Raw genomic sequence first — 23,825 nt, 5'->3', positions numbered from 1 at the left:
ATCTCAAACGGGAAGCGTGGCAGGAGAATTGAGAAAATTGCACGATGAGTTTGATTTACACTTTCGGATACCCAGATGATGAGATAGGCGGGGCTTGTAGACGGTTATGGGACATAAAAGTAATGCGTGTAGCAGTTCAGTCTCAAGTTCTGTAGGGAAGATACCATCTCGGAGACCCAGGAGTAAACCAGATGATAATATTAAAATGGAGCATATGGAATTTGTGTGTGACGATGTGGGCAGGATACGTCTGGGACATGGCATGGCAGCGAATGGTAACGGTCTCTCGTGAAGTCGGTGATGAACCTCTGGACCGCTTAGTCGGGAATTTGAGTGTAAAGGTGACCGTAGCTGCTAAAGGTAGCCTGATGCTATTTGTTGCTAATAATTATATACTGACAACAGCTGCTGAGAGGGTTGTCTTGTGCCCGCAGCGACAGTAGTAGAGCGGAAGGCGTTTGGGGTTGGATGCGTGTTCCGCAGATGTAGCAATTTGTTTTGGATTGGCAATTGAGAATGAATTGTGGACGTCAAAGTTGTCCAACTTCGTGTACGCGCTGCGGTTGTCCGAAATGGTTGACATCCACTAAAGCAGCAGTAAAGAGTTAACTGAACCCAGGCAACCAGTTCTGTGAACTTCTGATGTAAACAACCAGCCCACATCTCTTTTACTGGCGCGGCGAGATTTTGCAGAAATGTGCTCACCAGTTTTGCTGTGCCTTTCCCGCTCCCATGTTCGCTTATGTAACAACTAGAAAACCGCCGGACGAATTTTCGTGAAATGTGATTGTGTTGAAAGTTTTGGAGGGTAGTAATTTTGGTTAATATCGGACAACGGTAACGGACACTTTTAGGCGAAAGTCGACTCCCGTAACTTTCGAAAATAGTATCAAATAAAAGTTGTAGAAGAAACTGTATCGAAAAAAATTATTTTGACAACAAATGAGAGTAGACTTATGAGATCTCCATGCTGTCTGTGAACCTCCCCCTGCATCAACTTTCGAATACTGTGTATATATCATGGCACCTGAGCCCATCTCAGCGGTGTACTTTATAAATCCCTCCCATCAGTCTGTGTGTCTGTATGTGTATCCCTATTATCGTTGCTAGGCAACGGCTCGGTAAAGTGTATCCTTTCACTGCTAGGCAACGGCTCTTTATGTACTTTCCGCGGCAGCAGACACTCAACAATAGAACAGTTGTTCGACTCGTGAGTCTGTGGGTCTGTGTACCCCCCTATCGTTGCTAGGTAACAACGTTCCCACGACTACAGACATGTGTTGGAGGCGTCATTTCGTATGCGGTCTGTATGGTATCAAAGGAAAGCAGGCGATTAATTCCTCCCAGAACTTCTTGTTTTTCTTGTTAATTTTGAAAACGTTCGAGATAAACAATGTTCTTTTCTCCTGTGGCCTCTCTTATATTGAGAAACTTTCAGTATATTTTAATGCCGATTTTTTGGGGGTCGTGACCCAAAAACTTTGGGGGTCGTGTAACGCGAAGACGCTACTAAATTCACGATAACCGAAAGAGGTATAAATGGAACGTATTACGTAAGCAAACGGACTGAACAGTGTTCTGCGGAGATTTTTTTTTTGAAAAAAGTATACCAAGTTATACCACTCGATTTCACATGTCACACCGGCTACCATAAAGAGCGTATGTTCCGGAATATGGCATCATGTCCGGTGTTTTCGGTGGAACTTACTGCCACTATTCCCGGGTCTGAGAAAGTGGGATTTGTGGTGGACAAAGTGGCGCTGGGGCAGGTTTTCTCCGACTACTTCGGTTTCCCCTCCCAATCTTCATTCCACCAATTCCTCCACAGTCACCCTCACCTATCATCTGGGGCTGGTACAATAGGCCAGAAGTGGCCGCAGTACAAGGGACTTAGTCCCACCCCACTAGCAATACAAAAATAGTATATGGACTATACAGGAAAGGTCAGCATTTTGGGAGGTTGAAGTTATGACTGTCTGCTCCTTGATTTCCCTCCCCTTCCCTGTGATGCTGCTCAGTGGCCGCACTCATCGCGCACCACGCACCACGCTTGACGCCTCACGGATGTCCAGGAGTAACGCCGGAAGGAAGGAAGGAAGGAAGGAAGGAAGGAGAGTTGTGATGACTGGTGCTAGTCCAGGTGTCGAGCAAGTAGGGAAAGCCGGGAGTAGCTGTGTTCTGCTCTGTCTTATGGGCCTTGCTCGGGCAGGGCAGGAAGATTCTCAGGTTACTGTCACACACACCACCACAAGCAACTTTGCACTTAAGTTATTGTTTGTTAACTTTTAATAACGGAACACTATATATAACCAAAAGTTTCCTGACGCTATAACTTTCAACTTTATGTAGCCTATAACACCAGAGTTAGTAATTTGACGAAGTGACGTAGTTTTGCGTCTGACCTAGTCGAAAGTAGGATGAAGACTCTTGAGGTAGAATGATCTCTCACTGAATTCTGAGGTTCACGAACCACAGCATCCAAGAGAAATCCACTCCTCCAAACATGTGCTATTGATCTAATTTGAAAACTAGGAGGTTCCCTAAATTGGTGACTTTCCAATCGTGTTGCTTTGCTGTGTGATTCTGGCAGTTACTGACCTAACCCTAAGGTTGACATATTAAGATGAGGCTAAGTCACTCCCTCTTCTAAGTTATAGCTGTTCCAAACTGTCAGCTCTCAAATTCTTGAAGGCCTTCCGTCCCTGCTAAAACTGCCAGAATTCCAGGAAATATACCAGATGTTACTTCCTGTCCACATAGCAAAACCTGAGCTATGTCACTTCTCAGTGTAAACAGGCGCTATCTGATGGATCTTTGCTTGAGGATTATGTGGTCTTAACTTAATAAAGTTGTAATTAATACGAAAGGGTCCAGCAAATTACACTGAACGGTTACATAGTGTCTGTCACTCTTAAGCACAAAAGTTTATATGTATCCCCCCCCCCCAAAGGAAGGACAGGTAACAGGTGTAAAGCGCAGCAGTTTGCTTGAACCTTGGCCTCGGTCAGGTGCATTCACACTTGTCGCAGTTTGAGTCTGGGCTTCGTAATCTGCGTGAGAGCGATTATCTTACCGGAAAGTGGGGTAGCTCTTCCGTGGGCTGTTGTGTGTCGATGTCGTGACGTCACAGTGTTAACTTGTTCCAAGAAAACTGTCGGTACGTAATGACACACATTAGGTTTCGCGACAGATATGAAGGTTTCTATGTGGTTAGCATCATTTTGTAATGAGACACCGCGTATTTTCGTTACTTGGATACGGACGTTTCGGAGGAGCATTCTGCATATTGTCTTGGGTTTGAGAGTCTCATGGCGGTGAATAGAAGGAAACCATCTTCCGGGATGTTAAGCCGTGTAGAACGGCAGTTCATTGATATTTCGGATGAACTTGACGTCTCCATCTTCAGGGCCGAAGAGTAGGAAGGACGGAGAGCGAATGTAGTACTCTTCATACTGCATCCATCTTTAGTGTGGAGCAAGCCAGTGTGGGCCTACGAAACATTGTTATGCCCTTCCGACTTACTAAACTACACGGTGTCATAATTAATCACAATTTGTAAGTAACATAGCTCGTCAAGTCTTGTACAGCTGAAACTCTTTGATAAACGAGGGAGTGGTCATCGGCAGCCCATTAAATGTTGTGTCCAAAACACTTCGAAGGGGTGTCATGCCCCTTGGAATTGGTCCACTGCCTTCTTCAGGATCATCACAGCGGTCTGCCTAGTGGCTGGCGTACTAGCCTACTCTATTGTCAGGTGTCGGGTGGTACGCGTGACGAGAATGACGGGTTCTAGTTCGGATGATTGGATTTATTGGCACCTTGGTTAGAAGCTCTCTTAATCACATTCAAATACAGTGTTACCGCAGATTTACACACGCACTGGTTCTCTCCTGGTACCACAACTAAACCGCAGGAACTGCGTGTATAACAGTCTCACTGAGTCACACACTCCAAGTGTTACACGTCAGTGAAGCCTTCCGACCACACACAGTCTTCACAGGCCGACTTAACTGCGTGTATCAGTCTCACTGAGTCACACACTCCAAGCTTTAGACGTGAACGAAGCCTTCCGATCACACACAAAGTCTTCACAGGCCGACTTCTTCTACTCCACCGATCTTTCCGTGGCTGTCTTGTGCCGAAAACTCCGAACACAGAGCACTGCCATGGTTCAAGTCACAGTCAAAGTCACATTGCAACTGACGGTCAGTCAGTAAGTCTTGGTCTCGAGCCCCATCTGGGGCTCATGACCGGATATTTATTGCTGTTAGACAGTTACAGACTTGTTTTCGCGAGGCGCTCTCACTGACGAGAGGATTGGACTGTATCTTGTATATGATATTGGCCCTTGGCAGAGCAGTCTTTTTTCGGGTCCGAGTCCCTTGGGATTTGTGACCATATTTCACTGTCTCAGATTTGAGACATCCATTTTCGTTGCCTCCTACGACTCGCAGGGTCACGGTGGAGGTTTTCGACCCCGCCTGCACACGGGGTTAACAACTGGTCATAAAAGAACCCCGTTCTTACTGGTGCGTGGCACGAACGACATAGAAAACTTTTCATTCTATTGTTTATAGAGGTGTTGGCTGGCAACGCGCTGATCAGATCCGCTACAATATGAAGGGTCCCGGGTTGGGCCGCACACTCGGGTGAACGCTCTTTGACATTTTCAGAAACCCCCGACGTTGGTCTGAAATGGCACAACGTTCATGTCAGGTTATGTTAAAATCGGTCAAGTGATTCAAACAATGTTCTTATAATGCTAATTTATTTCCATAAGAATAGAAAGTAGTCTGAAATGGAATAATGATGGCCATGTTGTAGCCGAATCAGGCTCAGACGATAGCGCTGCAGACTTGTGTTAGGAAGTGCGTGGTTTGAATCTTGGTCACGGTACCATCTGTTTGTGGCTGTTCCTGGTCCCTCACTCCTGACGGTGTAGTGATGGTGCCCTGCGACAGGTTCCTTTGACATCCTCCTCAGTTGATTGTTCCTCAATTCGACGCCATGCGGTCTGAGCTGCCGACGGCCTCGATGGATGAGGTGTGAGGCACGTGTAGTGTTTGCGCCGTGCCGAAACTTGTGACGCGGGGATGGGTGCTTCACAGGCACTGCGGGTGGCGAGGCAACCAGGCTGATGCGTGAGGCTCTCACTTCCCAGGAGTTCCGTCTCCCGGATGTTGAGCTTGGTTGTGTAGTCCGTTGAAACTCAGCATGTTCCTCCCGAAACGTCGGTTGACTTTTCAACGGACTACACGACGTTATACCCATCCCAGTAGATAGTACACTTCATGACCACCGATGCGAGAACCTGAAGTCCTCTGAGATCATGGCATTGTGGGGCGTGACGTCATCCAGCGTTTCGGACGAAATCGTTGAGTTATTCTTCAGTGTTACATTAAGATTACCAGCTTCTCGTATATGACGCTGTGTAGTTTGGTAGGTAGGTATAAACATTTCGGAGGAACTTACTGCCCCCCCCCCCGTAATGATTCGTTTGAACCCTGAAGATGGAAACAGAATGTTCCTCGTACATGCTTGTAGCAGTCTACAAGTAGGACTATGATAAAGTAGAATGTGACGCCGTGCATAGAAGAAAAATGAACACGGAGTTCTGATGGGAAGACCTGGAGGAGAAGACGAGTCACGAGACCTGCGTGTAGATGGCAGCATAATATTGAAATTGATCTAGAAGGAAGGAGCGGCAGGTCTTCATTTTATTTATTTGGCTGAGGACAGGGACTGGTAAGTGGCTCCTGTCAACAGGAGCGACTATCTGACTATCTGAGCGACTGCCAGCTTCTCAAGGAGGACTCTGTGTTATGGAGTTAGACGAGCTCCTGTAAACACGGTAACGGATATTCGGGCGTCATGAAAGGGCGGAAGTTTCTTGATCAGATGAACGACTGTCAGATTCTGAAGAAGGCTTCTGTTTCCTTGGAGGTATTTGTTTCGGGATTCCTAAACACAAGGCCCAGCAAAGTGACAGCTGGCAATGTGTGAGTAGCGATACCACCAAGTTCTGCACCCACGGGCTGACAGTACACAATGGGACTGACGGAGATAACAGCTGGATATGGGTGGTCGCTGACTAAAGTTGCAGAACAATGGCGACAAACTTCAGCGTTGCGACAGTGGAGGGCGTTCGCAGTGTGAATTTCATGTTGACTTAGATGTCATAAATAGAGACACGTTCTGGATCTTGGAACAAATGGGTACCGGGCCATATTTGCGGGTATAGAGTAGTCGTTTTAAGAACAAACGAGTGTTGTAAATTGTATATAATAAACATTTTTAAGACTTAAACAATTAAATTAATATCTGCAATGCTAAATCTTAAGATTACTTATCTCAACGAAATTGTTGTGGCCAGCAGTGACTCACCGTGAGCCTGCACGTTTGATGGTGCCTAATTATGTCGCAAACATCTGCTTTTTAGCTCACTTTCCTTATTTTCATACAAGAAGTTCTGGGAAGAACTACTCGCATACTTTCCCGTGATACGACACGGATCGCATAGAAAACGGAAAAATTAAGCGGGTTACACAGACTTACGCAGACACATAGACAGCAAGGTGTTCTCATAAGCCTCGTTTTCTTTTCTTCAAAATTATGGAAGTAGGATGAAAAGAAGAGGAGGCTTATGAGTTCGTCTTGCTGTTTGTATGTCTGTCTCTCCCTCCAACGCCTGAAAGCCGGAATATTGGAGCCAGAAGAGACTGCTTTTGCTATGTAGTGGCTTGGCAAAGACGATTCCGTGGCAACGAATACTCACGTAACAATAGAACTGTTGAAGGCTATGTTTTCTGCGCGGTCCGTGTCGTATCGGATACTCAGTATGAGTGATAGGAAAGTAGACGATTAGTCATTTTCGTGTGGAGGCGGGTTCGAATGCCTCCACCGTAGCCCTTCGAGCCGTAGGAGGCGACGACAAGGGGACCCAGTGTCTGGGGGTACAACCGGTCCAGCCTGTTCCTGGGGGATATAAATATGTGGACCTGGTCCTCCATGTTGGGGCAGTCTGGAATATAAGGCAGTAACATGTGATGAGTCCCGCGGCACGAGAGGGCCACAGCGGCAGTGGCTTAGGGACTACGGTATCGGTGGCGACAAGCTCTGGAACGCATCTGCGATGAACTCGTAAGCAGAGCCTTCCGATAAGTGTAGACGGCGAATTTTAAAGGAATAATCTCATCAGCCCTCTAAAAGCGGTAAGCAGAGCACAACAGATTGGTACGGTTAGGTGTACACGTCATGTAATGTGGTGTCACGTGTTAATGAGTAACTGGTAATTGGACTTATTGAACACACATAACCCTTAACTACAACGCTCTCACTCATTTACAGACTTTACAGATCACTGTTGCATACATTGAAGCTTGTCAGTCTTCACTGGTAATTGCTAGGTAATGGCTCCCAACAGTGGGCATTCCTATGTTTCCGTGCTCACGTCCTCGCCGGATGGCGGCTGGCCCGCAGCTAACTCCAAGTCCAGTAAATTACTGCAGGCCCCCAGCAGCACAGTTATTTTTTTCTCTCCAAGTCGGCCGGGACTCATGACTCTGGGAGTCGTGCAGCTCTCTCTCCGTACGTTTCGTATCAGTTTTGTGTTTCCTTCCTGCTTCTTATCGCGGATATAGTAGAGAACACCCAAAGATGTTATGAAATTTTCGCCGTACTCTTGCCAATATTTGCAGTAGGCACGGCTGTTGAAACATTGTAAAAGTCGAATCCTGATTTCCACTCTTCCTTTAATTACACGAGTGTCAGAGTCAAAGTCATGTTGCAACTGACGATCAGTCAGTCTGTCTCGCTTGGTGTCGAGCCCCAGCTGGGGCTCATGACCAGAAGTTTTCTTGTTTGTGAAAGTTGCTGTCCTGTCCATTTGGGCTAGGCTTGGGTCTTATGTACAGTATTCTGACGTCACGCCCGAAAGTCGGAGTAGCGAAGTCAGAATTGACGTCTGTTGCTAGGCAACGACTCGTTACACATATCCACCCGCGGCAACAAATACGCGTGTGATTTGAACTTACAAATTCCATTGCCAGGATACGACTAGTGAAGACTGAGACCCCTAATGCGTGTGTAACGGTGAACTGTGAAGTATGTAGATCAGCGGTAGCGCTGTAATTGCCCGTAGTTAAGAGTTGTGTAAATATGGTGTCAGTAAATCCAATCCGAAACCCCATTTTAGTCACCCCTACACGTGACAGTCTATAGGCAAGCAGCCGGTCCCGGGCAAAGAACAAATCTGTGCGTATGTAAATCAGTATGACCCAAAATAGAACAGACGTTGCATTATTTTATTTAAGGGCCTCACAGTGGTGACCGTGAAGAGTTATGTCTTGTGGTGTGAGATACCATGTATCCCGGTAGAAGCTCCCGACGCTTCGAAGGAACCTGCTGCCTCCATCTTCAGGGTCGAAGAGTAAGTCAGAGCAAAGTGATCCCCGCGTGTAGAACTTGATTCAGACACATGCTTTGATCTGTTGGCTTGTTTGGCTTTCTCTTCTGGCAGGACGATGGAGGCATTACATTCCTCCGAAACGTCTGTTTTTTGTATTTGTGATCGGAATTGCTACCTGCTCTGAAATTTTGTTGTTTGGAGTTAAAGGAAACTTATTTTTGCGAACGAAATGCAGTAAAGCCCGGAACGCTGTTAATTTACACAATGATTGGGCTCAGCTGGCAGTATAGGAGTACCAGCGAGCGGCAGAAATTATCATTTCGTGATACACAGTGAAGAAAAGAAGGGGTAATACTCAGTATTCGTTCAGAAAACGAGATAGTTAACCAGTTGCGTCGTGAGTGCTGAACTGTGCACTTAACGTTACTGACGTTTGGCGTCGTGTACTGTACCATAGACACGGAGTTCCTCTCAGAACGTGTGAAACACATCTTCCTGTTGCTAGATCATAGCCCTGCACGTCTGTTATGGTTATAATTTGCTCTCTTTTTGTGAAGAACTTGATTATTGAAGTACAGAGTAAAAAAAAAAGGTAAAGCTATCCCTGTAACAGGCCATGGAGACCCATAGGGTTGTGAGACGTCGAGACTCTTACATTTCCTAGACAGTCGGCTCACAGATGGCGGTAAGGTTGTGAGCCTTGCACCCGGCCTCCCTTTACCCCCCAGGAATATTCCTGGTACTCATTTCTGTTAGAGGCTGAGTCGACCCCAGGGCCATAGTGCGGCTGGAAGGATTAGGTCAGTTGAAAAAAATACCTCATCAGGACTCGAACCCGCGACCTTCAGGATTGTAGCATAGTGCCTCAATTAACTACGCTACCGCGTGCCCCCGAAGTACAGAGTACGTGTTAAACTTGTCCGATATAACCTCAGTGTCTCGCAGATCACAGTGACTGCGCGGCCTAATTCATGAACCAGAACACCGGGATCGCCAGTTCGAATCCTACTAGAGGCTTGGATATCTGTGTGTGTGTGTGTGTGTGTGTGTGTGTGTGTGTGCGCGTTTGTTCTGTCTGTGTTCAGTGTGTAGGTAGCGGTCTTACGACGGTTTGATCCCATGTCCAAGGAATCCTGCCGATTGTGTATAGATTAAGGAACTGAAAAAGCGGACGCAGTCCGCAAGGGCTCTAGAGCCACAGATAGATAACCTCACAGTTTCGCATCGTCTCCATGTTCGTGATTACTGACAAAAGAGAACATTTGAGTACAGTGCAGATACATTTATCATCTGTTGGGATACGAATTTCATTATTGCCATGAAACGAAAAGCTCAAAGTTCTTGCACGGCCGCCATGTTGTTAGGGGTGGTTTCATGGCATAACGCTCGTACCGAGTTTCGTGAAAATCGGTTAACTGGTTCGAAAGCTGAAAAAGAGGGCACACAGGCACCGTGATCTCATAAGAAAGAACGCCAGTGAAGCAGATTAAATGAGAATATCGGACAGACTTGCGGGTGTTCAGAACAAGAAGGGCTCAGTCTGCATAGAATATAAGCTACCGACTGGATGACCAAGGAATCGGGGTTCGATTCCCTTCAAGTGCAAGAGCGTCCATACCGGCTTCGGGGACCCACCCGGCTTCGTAATCAAGAGTAAAGCGGCCGTGGTGTGAAGCTAATCACTCATCTCGATATAGTGCCAAGGTTGAGAATGCGTGGAATTATATCTCCACGCCACCATACGTCTGTATGGCGTGGTGCTAAGTGAAGCACAGGGAAAATTCCCCCCTCCCCTTTTTGACATGCGTTTAGGCGTTGGTTGCGGTTGCAGTCTGATTCACCCTATTCTGCCTTTCGGTTTGATGCAGAAGCAGCTCAGTAAGTGAGTAACCCCCCAGAGCACGCACATACGAACTTGACCCAGTTGTGAGCTGTACAGGAAGTCTTGAAGTCTTGGTCCTTACGTTGTGTTTCCTCGCTCCACGCTCCATGTAATCCAGTAGAAATTCGCTTAAAGTTTCTGGGGGTGCCTCCAAACTCATGGAGTAAGCCAAGCAGGAAAGCAACAAAAACAAAAGCAAGCTGAACTGAGTTACGGTACAGACCGAGAAATCTGTAATTCTCTGACGTAACAGAACTTTCATGACGTGTTCGCAACGAATCCCCCCCCCGAAGCCCGAACTAGCACCCCGTGTTTTTTTGTCCGACCTCTGGTAAGAACTGGAGAACCACCTGATATACGTGTAGTTTCATTGAAGTTCTTCGGATTTTACTAAAATTTGTTGATATTGTCGCGTGATTTAGTGGGTATAAACGGGGTTTGGATTGGTAATCGGATTTATTGGACTCTTAGATACAGTGTGTGACTACACTTTGCAGTTCATGGTTACACACCAACTAGTGTCAACAGTGACTAGCCGTTGCTTGGTAGCGACTTTCAACGGCGGACTCTCTCCTTTCTCTGGGTCCCGAACTGCCCCTGGCCTCAGCTACCAGCTACTCACAGCAACAGCTCACAACGACAGATTCGCAGCAGTTCTCCAGCTAACTCACCAACCGACTCACTAACTCCTCACTGACTGTCCAATGACTGCAACAAGTCAAAGTGAAAGTCACATTGCGACTGACGGTCAGTCAGTAAGTCTTGGTGTCGAGCCCATCTGGGGCTCATGACCAGATAATTATTACTCTTTGACATTTACGGTCTTGTTTTTGTGGGACACCCTCTCTGACGAGAGGATGGGTTTGTCTTTTGTATATGATGCTGGCCCTTGCCAGCGCAGTCTTTCTCGGGTCTGAGTCCCTTGGGACTCGTGACCGTATTTTACTGTCTCAGATTTAAGACTTCCCTTTTTGTCCCCTCCTACGACTCGCAGGGTCACGGTGGAGGTATTCGACTCCGTCTTCACACGGGCCACTCTGACTGCAACAGCTAAATGACCCTGTTTATAACATGTCGGCACAGACCGCGTAGGAAACATCCGTTCTGTTGCAGTACAATTGTTGCCGTGAAAACATGCTTTTTGGGGAGCCGCTACTTAGCAACTGTTGTTGTATATCTGCGTATTTCGCGGTCGTTGCTTAGCGAAGAATGCTTCCATGCTGACTTACAGCAGGACAGCTGAAACAGATATTTTTGTATTCACAGTTCTCTCCCCCCTCCCCCCGTAACCTACTGCTTCCGACATGATTAAACTAAATTTAATTTTGTATGAGTCCTTAGAAATGGAACTTACTTACTTACTTACTTACTTACTTACTTACTTACTTACTTATGGAGCTGAGCCCTTCTTGAGGAGAAGCCAAATCTGCAGCTACTCAAGAATTTCCCAGCATTTTATGGAACCCGAAGGTTCATTACCGTGGTCACAAGAATCCTCCACTGGTCCCTATCCTGAGACAGATCAATCCAATCCATATCATCCCATCCTATCTCTGTAAGATCCATTTTAATATTGTCCACCCACCTACGTCTTGGTCTTCCCAGTGATTCTTTTCTTCTGGCTCTCCCCACCAATATCCTATATGCATTCATTTTCTCCCCGCATTCTTGCTACATGCCCTGCCCACCTCATCCTCCTTGACTTGATCATTCTAATTATACTTGGAGAAGAGTACAAGTTGTGAAGCTCCTCATTATGCAGTTTTCTCTAACCTCCTGTTACTTCATCTCTCTTCGGTCCAAATATTCTCCTCAACACCCTGTTCCCAAACACCCTCAGTCTATGTTCCTCCCTTAATGAGAAATGGAGCACGCGAGATAATTAACAGTGACGGAACTGCCCGGACTGTTGTGCTGTGGGTGCATATCTCTACTTATCACGTGCTGCCCAGCGTATCTAATGCTGCTAACTGACCAGAATACTTATCTGGAACATCTGGATTGACGGTTCTGCCAGCGTTAACCTGGTAATTAAGACAATTACTGCAAATTTATAGTGCGTCCGTTATGTAGAGAGCGACCGCTGTGAAGAGCAATGGGAATTGGGTTATACAGGAGGATCCATTTAAAACATTAAATACTTTTAGGTCCGTTACAATTCACATTTTTTGGGGTGCCGGAATTTGACTCCCTGGTCATACGCTCCGGAATCCTACTTGAACTGGCATTCCTATAGTACATAAATCACATGTTGTCATTTGTCATACTGTGGCAAGCAGAGAGCCGTTGTTAGGGAACGGCTCTGCAAACAGTCCCATATCGACGCAATAGATTCGTGACCCGCAACAGTGGAGTAACTGGGAAGCGGTGTTCTGTATGCGTTCCGTGCTATCGTTACGTGACGCGGCAGTAAAAGAATTGCTGGGAGAGATGTTTTCTGTGTTATAAGTAGGACAAGTCTAGAGTTTAGTTAGCGAGACAGTCGCCAGCATGGAAGCTGAGGAAGTTACGGCGTTGGTAGCCGCTACCAGTCGACAACCGGTGAAGATCCAGCGGACTGAGAAGTGTCAGTGCGTGCTGTACTGAATTGTAGAGATTTTGAATTATCGTCAGCTCTGTAGTTAGTTGTAGTTAGATCTGTAAGTATTCAATAAGTCCAAACCCCGTCTACAGTCAGTCACGTGACAGTGCATATCTGGTTGTAACCCCCCAGTGAGTATTGGCTATCTTTATTTTTACGACTCCCTGTTGCTTTCTTGCCATCTCTTCCCGTTTATCCTGTGTTTGATCATACATGTTCTTATTTTCTGCCATTGCTCCTTATTCTTGCATCGTGCTGCGCGTCTGTATTCCTGAACATGCCTGAAATCTGGTCTCTCAAGTCTTTCTTCCTTCACGCCTTAATATGTGGCCCAAATCCCCCCCCCCCCATACATAAGGGGCAAATCCCGCCAGTCTCCCAAACCGTGTTTTCGGCCGCAGTGTTCCCTTGTACACGGTTTTGTATATTTCTTCTGCGGATTGCCCTTTTGGTCGTTGCACAGAACATCGTGTGGTACCTCTCATTGTGCCAACGTCACGTGGGCTCGAAGTGCTGTGTGAACACTCGTGTGTCTTCATGTTTACCGAAGTATGGAGTTGTTCTGTATGTGGGTTCGTGAAGTGCTTCTATGTCCTGTCTCATTTCACCCTGGCCGTGATTCCACAACTTGAGGTGAATGGACAGTACCTGAAGGCGCGTCCACACTACTCGTGCTCGTGCGTCAGAAGCTTACTGCTGCCGGAAAATCAGGATCTGGAGCTGATATCTGTTGTGAAGAAATGCAAAGGCTTTGTATGCAAACCAGTTTGGGCGTCCACTTCGTCAGCTCCAGATCCTGATTTTCCGGCAGCAGTAAGCTTCTGACGCACGAGCACGAGTCGTATGGATGCGCCTTGACGTTCCACCAAGTCACTTACAGTAGGCCCTCGCTAATCCGGTTACAGTTCATCCGTATTTCGCATAATCCGGATCGAAATATGAAAAATTGTGTTTACAGTAGAGTACGTGCTTTAAAAGTCATGTGACATTTGGGAGCATGCAGACTTTCAGACTGTGTTGAGGGCCACTGGGGAGACTGAATCCAAGCAATATTGCAAGATTGGCTTCAGCTGGATGTCAGCTACCGACAGAGGAAGAAATTGCTGCAGTGAAATTTTTTATTTATTTTCATCAGCATTAGATATATTATTAAAACTTCCATTTATCTGTTTTCTAAGTTGCTTGCGTTTTAGTGTTTTCCTTTAATTCATAAATCCCGATCCCCCCCCAGTTTTTGGTTTGAACCCGCGAAATGAAAGGAACTGCTAATGGGTTACGTTTGGGACTTCCAGCTGCGAGTGTAAAGTGTACTTCCCTTCTGGGATGTGAACCCGTGTAGTCCGTTAGAAGCTCATTCACGTTTCGAAGGGACCCACTGCCTCCATCTGCAGAGCGAAATGGAGGTAGTACATTCCTTCAAAACTTTGTGTGGACTTCTACAGACCACACGGCGTCACATCACAGAACATTGTTGCAGTAAACCCTCGTTAATCCGGATTAATGAAGGGGAGAGGGAGAAGTCATACGGATCAGTGAAGCGAGAGGTACCCCTTAAACGGGGGGGGGGGNNNNGGAACTTAGAACAAAAAAAAAAAAGACAGTGTAATGGTGTAAGTAGTGTTGATGAAAATAAATAAAAAAGTATCACTGTGGAGCGTCTATTTATTTAAGAACAATAAAATACGTGGTTTATCAAAAAGTTTCCGAAATTTGAATTTTGCGCGCGAATGTTTATGAGTACATCGAAATACCGCTATGTGTCTCCCCACACACCCTTCTTGAATCAGTGTGGTAAGCGGCATCAAGTTGATTGGTTGTGCTTATTGTTGTTGAACGTATTTCCATTGTTGTGTTTCCGTGAGTTTGCGGTTTTGCGATGGCTGACCTGAGAGAGCAGCGTGCCTGTATAAAGTTTTGTTTTAAACTTGGAAAAACCGCTGCAGAAACGCACCAAATGTTGAAATAAGCTTTTGGTGACAACAGTTTAGGCCAGACACGAACTTGCGACTGGTATAAGCGTTTCGGAAATGGCCGAACAACGACTGATGATGACAATCGTTCGGGGCGGCCGTCAAGTGGCGACAAATCAGAAAATGTCGCGAAAGTTAGGGATCTCATTCTGTAAGATCGTATACTAAACCGCCCAAGACCTCTGTAACACCTTGGGACTAAGTTATGGTACATGTCAACGAATTTTGTCAGAGGCACTGAACATGAAGAGGATTGCGGCGAAGTTTGTGCCACGACTGCTGCAAAATGAACAGAAGCAGCATCGCTTGGAAGTCTGCAGGGAACAGATTCAGGAGGATCCAAGCTTTCTTTCGAAGGTTGTCACTTGTGACGAAAGTTGGGTTTATGGCTACGACCCAGAAAGTAAGCAGCCATCGTCACAATGGAAGAGTCCTTGTTCGCCTCGGCCAAAAAAAGCTCGACAAGTCAAGAGCAACATTAAGTCCATGTTGATCTGTTTTTTTTTTATATATTGACGGGATTGTTCATAAGGAGTTCGTCCCTCCTGGTCAGACAGCCAATAAAGAGTTCTATGGCGATGTTCTAAGGCGTTTGATGGAGAACATGAGGAGAACATGTCCAGAGAAGTGGCGCACGAACGACTGGGTACTCCACCATGACAACGCACGACCGCATACGGCTTACATTTTGCAGGAATTTTTGGCTAAAAACAAGATGGCAGTTGTTCCCCACCCACCGTACTCGCCAGACTTAGCTCCATGCGACTTCTTTCTCTTCCCCAAGATGAAAATCAAGTTGAAGGGGGCGAAGATTTGATACAGTTGAGGAAATTCAAGCGGAAACGCAGACGGTACTAAACACCCTAACAAAGAAAGACTTCCAGGATGCATTTGAAAAGTGGCAGAAACGCTGGGATCAGTGTATGCGCTCCCAAGGGGACTACTTTGAAGTGATGGTGCAGAATAAGATCTAGGTAAGATGTAATAGTTTTTATTAATATATTTCGGGAACTTCTGATTAGCACCAAGTACAATACATTTATTCAATGATAGGAGACTCAGAAGCTGTACGTGTTTTTGAACGTGATAATGCAGGTATTAAGAAAGCTATGTAAGATTTGAGGCTTTCACGGCGGTGACTATGAAGAAAGCAGTCTTGTGGGATTTGGCACCGTGTATATGTGGTGTTAACCGACGTTTCAGAGGAACGTATCGTCTCCATCTTCAGGGTAGAAGAAAAAATATAAGAATTCTGCAAGCGGAGAGACCGTGAGAAACGGTAAAAGCAGACTTTTTTTCTTCTACCCTGAAGATGGAGGCGACACGTTCCTCCGAAACGTCGGTTAACACCACATATACACGGTGTCAAATCCCAGAAGACTGCTTTCTTCATTAAGAAAGCTGTCAAAAGTTTTGTCTAAGCAGACAAGTAATCCGTCTGCCTTCCCAAATCCCATGTGTCTTTTAAAATACTGACCGAACTGTGAACAGCATTTTTCACATTTCGATCCGGATTAGCGTCCCCAGGAAGTGTGCTTTGTGATATAAAGAGGGCAGGATTGGGAAGGAGAAGGGAATGAAGGGCGGACGGCCAGTGTGAGCTGCAACCGGTCTTTCATTTCCACTCTGAAGACGTAGGCATTATGTTTTCCGAAACGTTGGTATCCTACTTGGCTATACGCTAGAACTCTTCTGCTCTGTAACAAGGTTGCGTCATACCTTGTGTAAGACGTTCTCCTATTTCCCCCGGCGTATGAACACAGGAATTACCGTATGTTAACTTTCTAATGACGTCACAAGCTAACGATGATGCACTCTAGTTCCCGTTGCAGGTGGGTTATGTCGGACTGTACGGTGTCATGGCCGGCGGGGTCACAGTATGAATGTACGAAATTAATTGCAGTTCGCGGGCAATCCGATTTAATATACACGTAAACTTTCGCTAGTCCGGATTAACTGGCGGATGTCATCCGGATTAAGCGATAATCCCGGTTTATGGTCGCAAATGGTAGCCCAAAAAATAAAAAAGGAAGTAAACAAGTGGAAAACTTAATATATGTAGTACTGATGAAAATAAAAATATCACTGCAGCAATTTCTTCTGCTGTCAGAAGCTGAAATCCGGGGTCTCCTACATCCAGCTGAAGCCAATCTTGGATATTTCATGGTTTCAGTCTCTCCAGCTGCCCTCAACTCAGAAAGCCCTCTTGCTCCTAAATCCCGTGTGTCTTAAGTTATGTACTCAATTGTGAACGGAATCTTTCATTTTTCATGTTTCAATCCGGATTATTCGACATCCGTATTAACTGTAACCGGATTAGTGAACGTGTACTATATAGTGTGTCCGAATGAAAGCCATCCAAAATAAAATCATTATATCTCAAAGAATTTATTATACACATTAATTGGTTACACTATTACAAAGGGAAACTATCGAAGCTTCTTTCTGCGTGTATAACTTTCTCAGTAAATTTAAACGTGGGTTCCCTTGGTGGCACGACAAATTTCCAGACAATCCAGCATGTTGGGTGTTACCATAGCCACAGCGTCCCTTATGCGGGCTTTCAGGTGTTGTAGGCCGTTGATCTTAACCTGGTAGACAATGTTCTTCGCTGACCCCACAAGAAAAAATCCTGTGGGATTAAATATGGCGACCTAGGTGTCCAAGCAATTGGTGCACCTCTGCTGCTCCATTTCCCAGCCATCTCTCTGTCCACGTGATTCCTAACATGGTGACAGAACCATGGCGGCGCATGCGCCTAACCTGGGATGAAAAATAAACTTTCAGAGTTGTCCTTCCGATTACATAAACCGGATACGTGTATGACAGTTAGTTTCCCAGATATACATTTTTTATTTTGGATACTTTTCACCCGGACACCGTGTATACACTGCTGTAATAGGGCCTTTGATTTACTTTTGTACTTCGGGCTTACGACTTAATGCGTCCCCGAAAAGTGATCGTAAGGCAGATCGTTAAGTAGATTCGTTATAACATGGGACGAGGGCTAGGTTTATCATGGTCAAGGCTGAAGCCCATTTTTCTGTATGCTAGTCTTAACTCCTGGCATGCTCGCACACTTCGGAGCTTCTTTATCGTCTTCACAAGAATCTGACACAGGTGGTTATCCTGAGGCAGATGACGCCACTCCTCACACGCACAATCGATTTTGTAAGATACCTTATAATATTGTGAAATGACTGTTGAAAGCCTGAATACTTCCATTGCTAAGTAGCGGCGGTGTAAACAGAATGACGCAACAATGGAGGAAAGAGGAAAAAAGACAAAGGTCTAGACACTAAACCAAAATGTATGCCAGGAGTGACTGTGCCGGCTGATTGCTGGCAGTAGGCTTCTGCTCTGCTGCAGTAAATATCGGGTGTGGAAGGGGGGGGGCGAATAGCTCCACTGTAACCCTGCGAGTCGTAAACCTAGTGCAAGGGGGTATAACCTGTTCCTGGGGTATATAAATACGGGAACATGGCCCTCCAGGTTGGGGTAGTCTCGAATCTGAGACAGTAAAATGTGGTCATGAGTTGCGCGGGACCCGGACCCGAGAATGTCTGCGCTGGTGAGGATGTTACGTAAGGACTATAACCGCAAGAGTTCACCTGGAAAGTAGAATTACTGGTCGTGAGTCTCAAGGGGCTTGTCGCCAAGACGAACTGAGGGACGCTAACTCTGACTCTGGAGCTGCAGTCAGTGTTTAGCAGTCGAGATTGTGGTTGAGTCTGCAGGCAGTCAGTACTGTCCTGTTGTGGACATACAGTGGCCAGGGGTTACGGCCATGAAGAATTTGTGTGAGACGGGCACCAGCCGTGGAACACGGAAGCCGAGGTATCTGCGGTGTTGGGAACCGTTACCAGGCGACAACTGGCTCCTCAGTTGTCCTCACGAGGCTAAATGGACCCCGTTTCAGACCCACTACTTATCAGAAAATGTGGTAGCTCCGGGAATTGAACCCGGGATCTCTCTATCTGTAGCCAGGAACTCTGACCACTAGACCACAAGAGGCTGTCCCCCGTGCCATCTCTCTAAGATCGATTTTAATATTATCCACTCACCTACATCTTGGTCTTCCTAGTGGTCTCTTTCCTTTTGGCTTTCCCACCAAAACCCTGTTTGCCGTCTGCTTATCCCCATACGTGCTACATGCCGTGCCCTTGTCCTTCTTGACTTGATCATTCTAATTACACTTGAAGAGTACAAGTTATGAAGCTCCTCATTACGCAGTTTCCTCCAATCTCCTGTCACTTCGTCTCCCTTCGGTCCAAATATTCCCCTCAGGTTCTCAAACACCCTCAGTCTATATTCCTCCCTTACTCCCTTAATGTCAGAGACCAAGTTTCACACCCATACAGAACCCCCCCCCCCCTCAGAACTACAGGCAGAATTATAATTATATTTTAATATTAACGTTTTTAGGCGGACCAGAAGACGAGTCCTGGACTGAATGGCAACATCTGATCTGCTGATCGTTTATTCCTAGATGCAGTTGTATGTGCACATCTTCAGAAGCAATGCATTCAGTGACAACGGGTGAGGTTCTCATGTCAGCATACCGTCTCTTGTGACTGATGCTTGTCATGGTTTTCCTCAGTCATTCCAGTAAAGTGCTGGAGCAGTGCCTCAGAGCTCAACCCTTTTTGTCGCAATCCTTTGCAGTCTGTCGGTCTGTTTATTATCGGAACATTCTACGTTATATATATCTGGCTACTGACAGCATCGCGAAATAGCCACGACGTTTCGGAGGAAGCTGCTGCCATGTCTACCGAACTACCGGACGTCACATCGCAGCAGACCATACGGTAAACCCTCCCAAATCCGGTGACAGTTGATTCAGATCGAAATATGAAAAATGCTGTTGACGGTTAAGTACATTACTCTTAAAGAGTTACATGACATTTAGGAAAGCAGATGAGTCACTTGTCTGTTCACACAAAAGTTGAGCCGGTTTCTTTAGACCTTCGTTATTACGTTCAAAAACACGTGCAACTTTTGTCTTCTAGCGTTGAATAAATGTATTGACTTTTTATAGTTTCAGATAAAGGCTCTAAAGCGATATATGTTTCGTTTTCATCAGCACTGCTTATATCATAAAATTTTCCATTTATTTATGTTCTAAGCTTTTCTTGTCTTTTAGGGCTACCCTTTGCTTCACTAATCTATATGACCTCCCCATTAATCCGGATTAGCGAGCGTCTACTGTGCTTAGTTTCCCCTGTATCCACGGATCGTTTTACCTAGTCTCACCAAACAGGACTGTATTCATAAGGTACTCGGTTGGATTCTCGGCCGGGGGACGGACTATCCTGGCCCAAAGTTTTCGTCAGGTCGTCCAGACAACTGCCGGGACAGTGTCTAGATTGAGATCACAAGCCATTTTTCGCTGTCCTTCTTAATACGTCCGTTATCGCTATCGATAGCATCGTAAAATGGCGTAGCAGAAGAAGTGGCTGAGTGCAGCTTGAGATCTCTGTCGCCTTGTAGCATGGTATGTAGCATGGCGTAGCAGAAGAAGTGGCCGAGTGCAGCTTGAGATCTCTGTCGCCTTGTAGCTTGGTATGTAGCATGGCGTAGCAGAAGAAGCGGCCGAGTGCAGCTTGAGATCTCTGTCGCCTTCTAGCATGGTATGTAGCATGGCGTAGCAGAAGAAGTGGCCGAGTGCAGCTTGAGATCTCTGTCGCCTTGTAGCATGGTATGTAGCATGGCGTAGCAGAAGAAGTGGCCGAGTGCAGCTTGAGATCTCTGTCGCCTTGTAGCATGGTATGTAGCATGGCGTAGCAGAAGAAGTGGCCGAGTGCAGCTTGAGATCTCTGTCGCCTTGTAGCATGGTATGTAGCATGGCGTAGCAGAAGAAGTGGCCGAGTGCAGCTTGAGATCTCTGTCGCCTTGTAGCATGGTATGTAGCATGGCGTAGCAGAAGAAGTGGCCGAGTGCAGCTTGAGATCTCTGTCGCCTTGTAGCATGGTATGTAGCATGGCGTAGCAGAAGAAGTGGCCGAGTGCAGCTTGAGATCTCTGTCGCCTTGTAGCATGGTATGTAGCATGGCGTAGCAGAAGAAGTGGCCGAGTGCAGCTTGAGATCTCTGTCGCCTTGTAGCATGGTATGTAGCATGGCGTAGCAGAAGAAGTGGCCGAGTGCAGCTTGAGATCTCTGTCGCCTTGTAGCATGGTATGTAGCATGGCGTAGCAGAAGAAGTGGCCGAGTGCAGCTTGAGATCTCTGTCGCCTTGTAGCATGGTATGTAGCATGGCGTAGCAGAAGAAGCGGCCGAGTGCAGCTTGAGATCTGTGTCGCCTTGTAGCATGGTATGTAGCATGGCGTAGCAGAAGAAGTGGCCGAGTGCAGCTTGAGATCTCTGTCGCCTTGTAGCATGGTATGTAGCATGGCGTAGCAGAAGAAGTGGCCGAGTGCAGCTTGAGATCTCTTTCGCCTTGTAGCATGGTATGTACCATGGCGTAGCAGACGTGGCTGAGTGCAGCTTGTGATCTCTCTCGCCTCGTGATGACTGCCGGAGCATACAGAAGTGTCTGTCGCCTTGTAGCATGGTATGTTCGGATGTAGCTGTGAATACTAAGCGAGACACGCTGGAGCCGCCCCAGCCGAAGGAAAAAGACCGTAATGCAGAGCACAGAATTGCCTCCGGAGTGAACTAAGTATACTAGAGCTTGTCTGCAAATGGAAGTCTCCCGCGTGGCACTCAGTTACCATCTGTGGCAGAGGTTTGTTGGATAAGTCCGTTCGTGGTCTCGTGTGAACTAGGCTTTATTATCGGTATTTACGGGTGAGAACCGAACTTGAGGGATCTTAGTGGAAGTTCCTCATGTCGAATTTAAAAAATGCCTGCCCTGCGGTTTAGGAGGCGGGTACTTGCTCACAGTCGCGCGGTCTAAGGCATCAACCGTATTCCCGCACTCGAACACTGCGATCGTGGGTTCGAATCCCACTCGAGGTATGCATGTCTGTATGCGTTTATTCTGTGTTTATGTTGTTCTGTATGTAGGTAGAGGCCTTGTGACGGGATGATACCCCGTCCAAGGAGTTCTACCGACTGTGTGTGGATTAAGAAACTGCAGAAAGCGGCCAAGGTTCTCAAGGGCTCTAAAGCCATGAATGGATGGATGGATGGACGGAGAGAACCTCAGTAATTCAGACTAATGTCAGGTGGACGGTTCATAATGAATCGGAAAAGGGTATGGAAGACGGTGGTAGTGGCATAATTTAAGGCGGTATCCCCACGCATTTGCTTGGTGGGACTGAGGAAAGGCACGGAGAAAAGTCTAGATGATTGATGTGCTGGCATTGATTCGAACCCGGCGTCTCCCAAATGCAGGCCAGGGACGTTCCTGGTAAGCAAACTTTCTGTTAGCAGGAATATCCGTCTTTTGTGTGTCGATAAGAAGAGTATCTGCTTGTTTATGTGTTCTTACAACAGTATCCGCCTGTTCGAAGCGGAGGTATCCGCATGTTTGTGCTCCTAGCAAGAGTATCCGCCTGTCACGTACTGCCTCTGCTCTCTTCCTTTCATCGCTTTCTGAGGTTCAGAAGTAAAACCGATCTTTCCGTCTACTCCTAGGTCTTCCTGTGTTGTGATAAGAATTGCCTCGCAGGGGCCGAATCGACGGACCTCAGCCTCGTATCCCATGACTGCTGTTGGTTTAGCTGCCGGGGCGTGAACCGGAGACCTTCCGAATACGAAGCGGGTGTGGTGCTCATTTCTCAGTTTATTCATGCCAGGGCTGCCGGTGCGTGAGCGGCAGTTAGCTGTGTCTATATGCAGACTTCTCAAGAGGAAGATATTTATACGTGTCATGCAGTTGGGCTGTGAGGCTCCTGTCGGCGAGGGGCAGTGGTTGCAGTTGCATTGTGTGAGCACGCGGTAGCGTAGTTTGTTGAGGCACTATGCTACAAGCCGTAAAGTTGCCCCTTCGATTCCCAATTAGGTCATTTCAGTTGAGCTCATCCTTCCAGACGCACTATGGCCCTGGGGCCGACACAGCCGGTAACAGAAATGAGTACCAGGAATATTCCTGGGGAGTAAAGCGCGGCCGGCGCGTAAGGCTGACAACCTCACCGCCATCTGTGAGCAGACTGTCTAGAAAGCGTGGGAACCTCGACGTCTCGCAACACTGTGGGCCTCCACAGCCTGTTACAGGGATAACTTAACTTTACTTATAGAAGGGATGATTAACTGCAGTTGGAAATAGTTAGTTCCGCTGAAGCTGACATTCAGAATTGGTTTTTTTGAAGCCTAAACCCCCTCCCTCTTCCAAGTTGGAAAGAACTGGTCGGGACCATCTCCGCGGGTAGGCAGGCGTGTTCAGCGATATGTCCGGTTTGGAGATTTTGGTTCGAGTACAGTAACTTTCTGAAGGCGACTTGACTGTGTGACTGGCAATCCGAGAGCTGTTCCAGCATCTGAACCTGCTGTGGCAACTTGGAGCAGAACAGGGAACTTCTTGTGTCAAACGAAAGACGGAAACGCGTGTATTTATAGATTCATTTGGCTAAAGCAACCTCAGGCGGTTATCGAATTGGCCACAGTCCGAAAGAAGTGATGGTATGATGCTTCGCAAGTTCGAAGAGTGTGCGTTCGTTAATGATAAGCAATGGCGTGCCCTTAGTGTCACCTGGTATATGATGCCGTGCAGTATGGTAGGTTACTGCTTCCATCTTCTCCGTCACTGTAACACCGAAACGTTGGCAGCCTAGCAGACTATCGGCATCACATCTCAGATGACCGCAACCGTGAGTATTCGCTGCTGTGAGAAATTCAAAACTCAGACAGGCATAGTTTTGTGCCCTTCCGTCCTTACATCCATACCTCCATACGCCTTCATGGCGCAGTGCTTAATTAGTTAAGCGCAAGGACAAATTCACCTCTTTTGTCCTACTGTCATTTTTCTCCCTCCTTTGTACTAAAACCGTTTAGGTTAATATGCCCCAACGTTTGAATGCCAGTGAAAACGGTCAGAAATGCTGA

The 23,825-nt window shown here is 46.7% G+C and overlaps 1 protein-coding gene across 7 annotated transcripts in view; it reads left to right on the top strand.

The window, feature by feature from the left end:
* The window catches only part of LOC111868402 (rho guanine nucleotide exchange factor 12), a 443,237-nt gene that overhangs the window by 45,629 nt on the left and 373,783 nt on the right, over positions 1–23,825 (top strand). Inside the window, exon 1 of one of the 7 annotated variants that reach the window (XM_023859006.2) lies at positions 23,498–23,590. The exons of the other annotated variants lie outside the window; for them this stretch is intronic. The gene's annotated coding sequence lies outside the window, so the exon portion shown is untranslated. Of the gene's footprint in view, positions 1–23,497; positions 23,591–23,825 lie in introns of those variants that run through there. 7 annotated transcript variants of the gene reach the window in all.

The sequence above is a fragment of the Cryptotermes secundus genome, unplaced genomic scaffold, assembly GCF_002891405.2.
Source record: "Cryptotermes secundus unplaced genomic scaffold, Csec_1.0 scaffold58, whole genome shotgun sequence".
In the NCBI taxonomy this organism is placed as follows: Eukaryota; Metazoa; Arthropoda; class Insecta; order Blattodea; family Kalotermitidae; genus Cryptotermes; species Cryptotermes secundus.
Note: the sequence above shows the minus strand (reverse complement) of the source record. Positions and strands in the feature narration are given on the sequence as shown.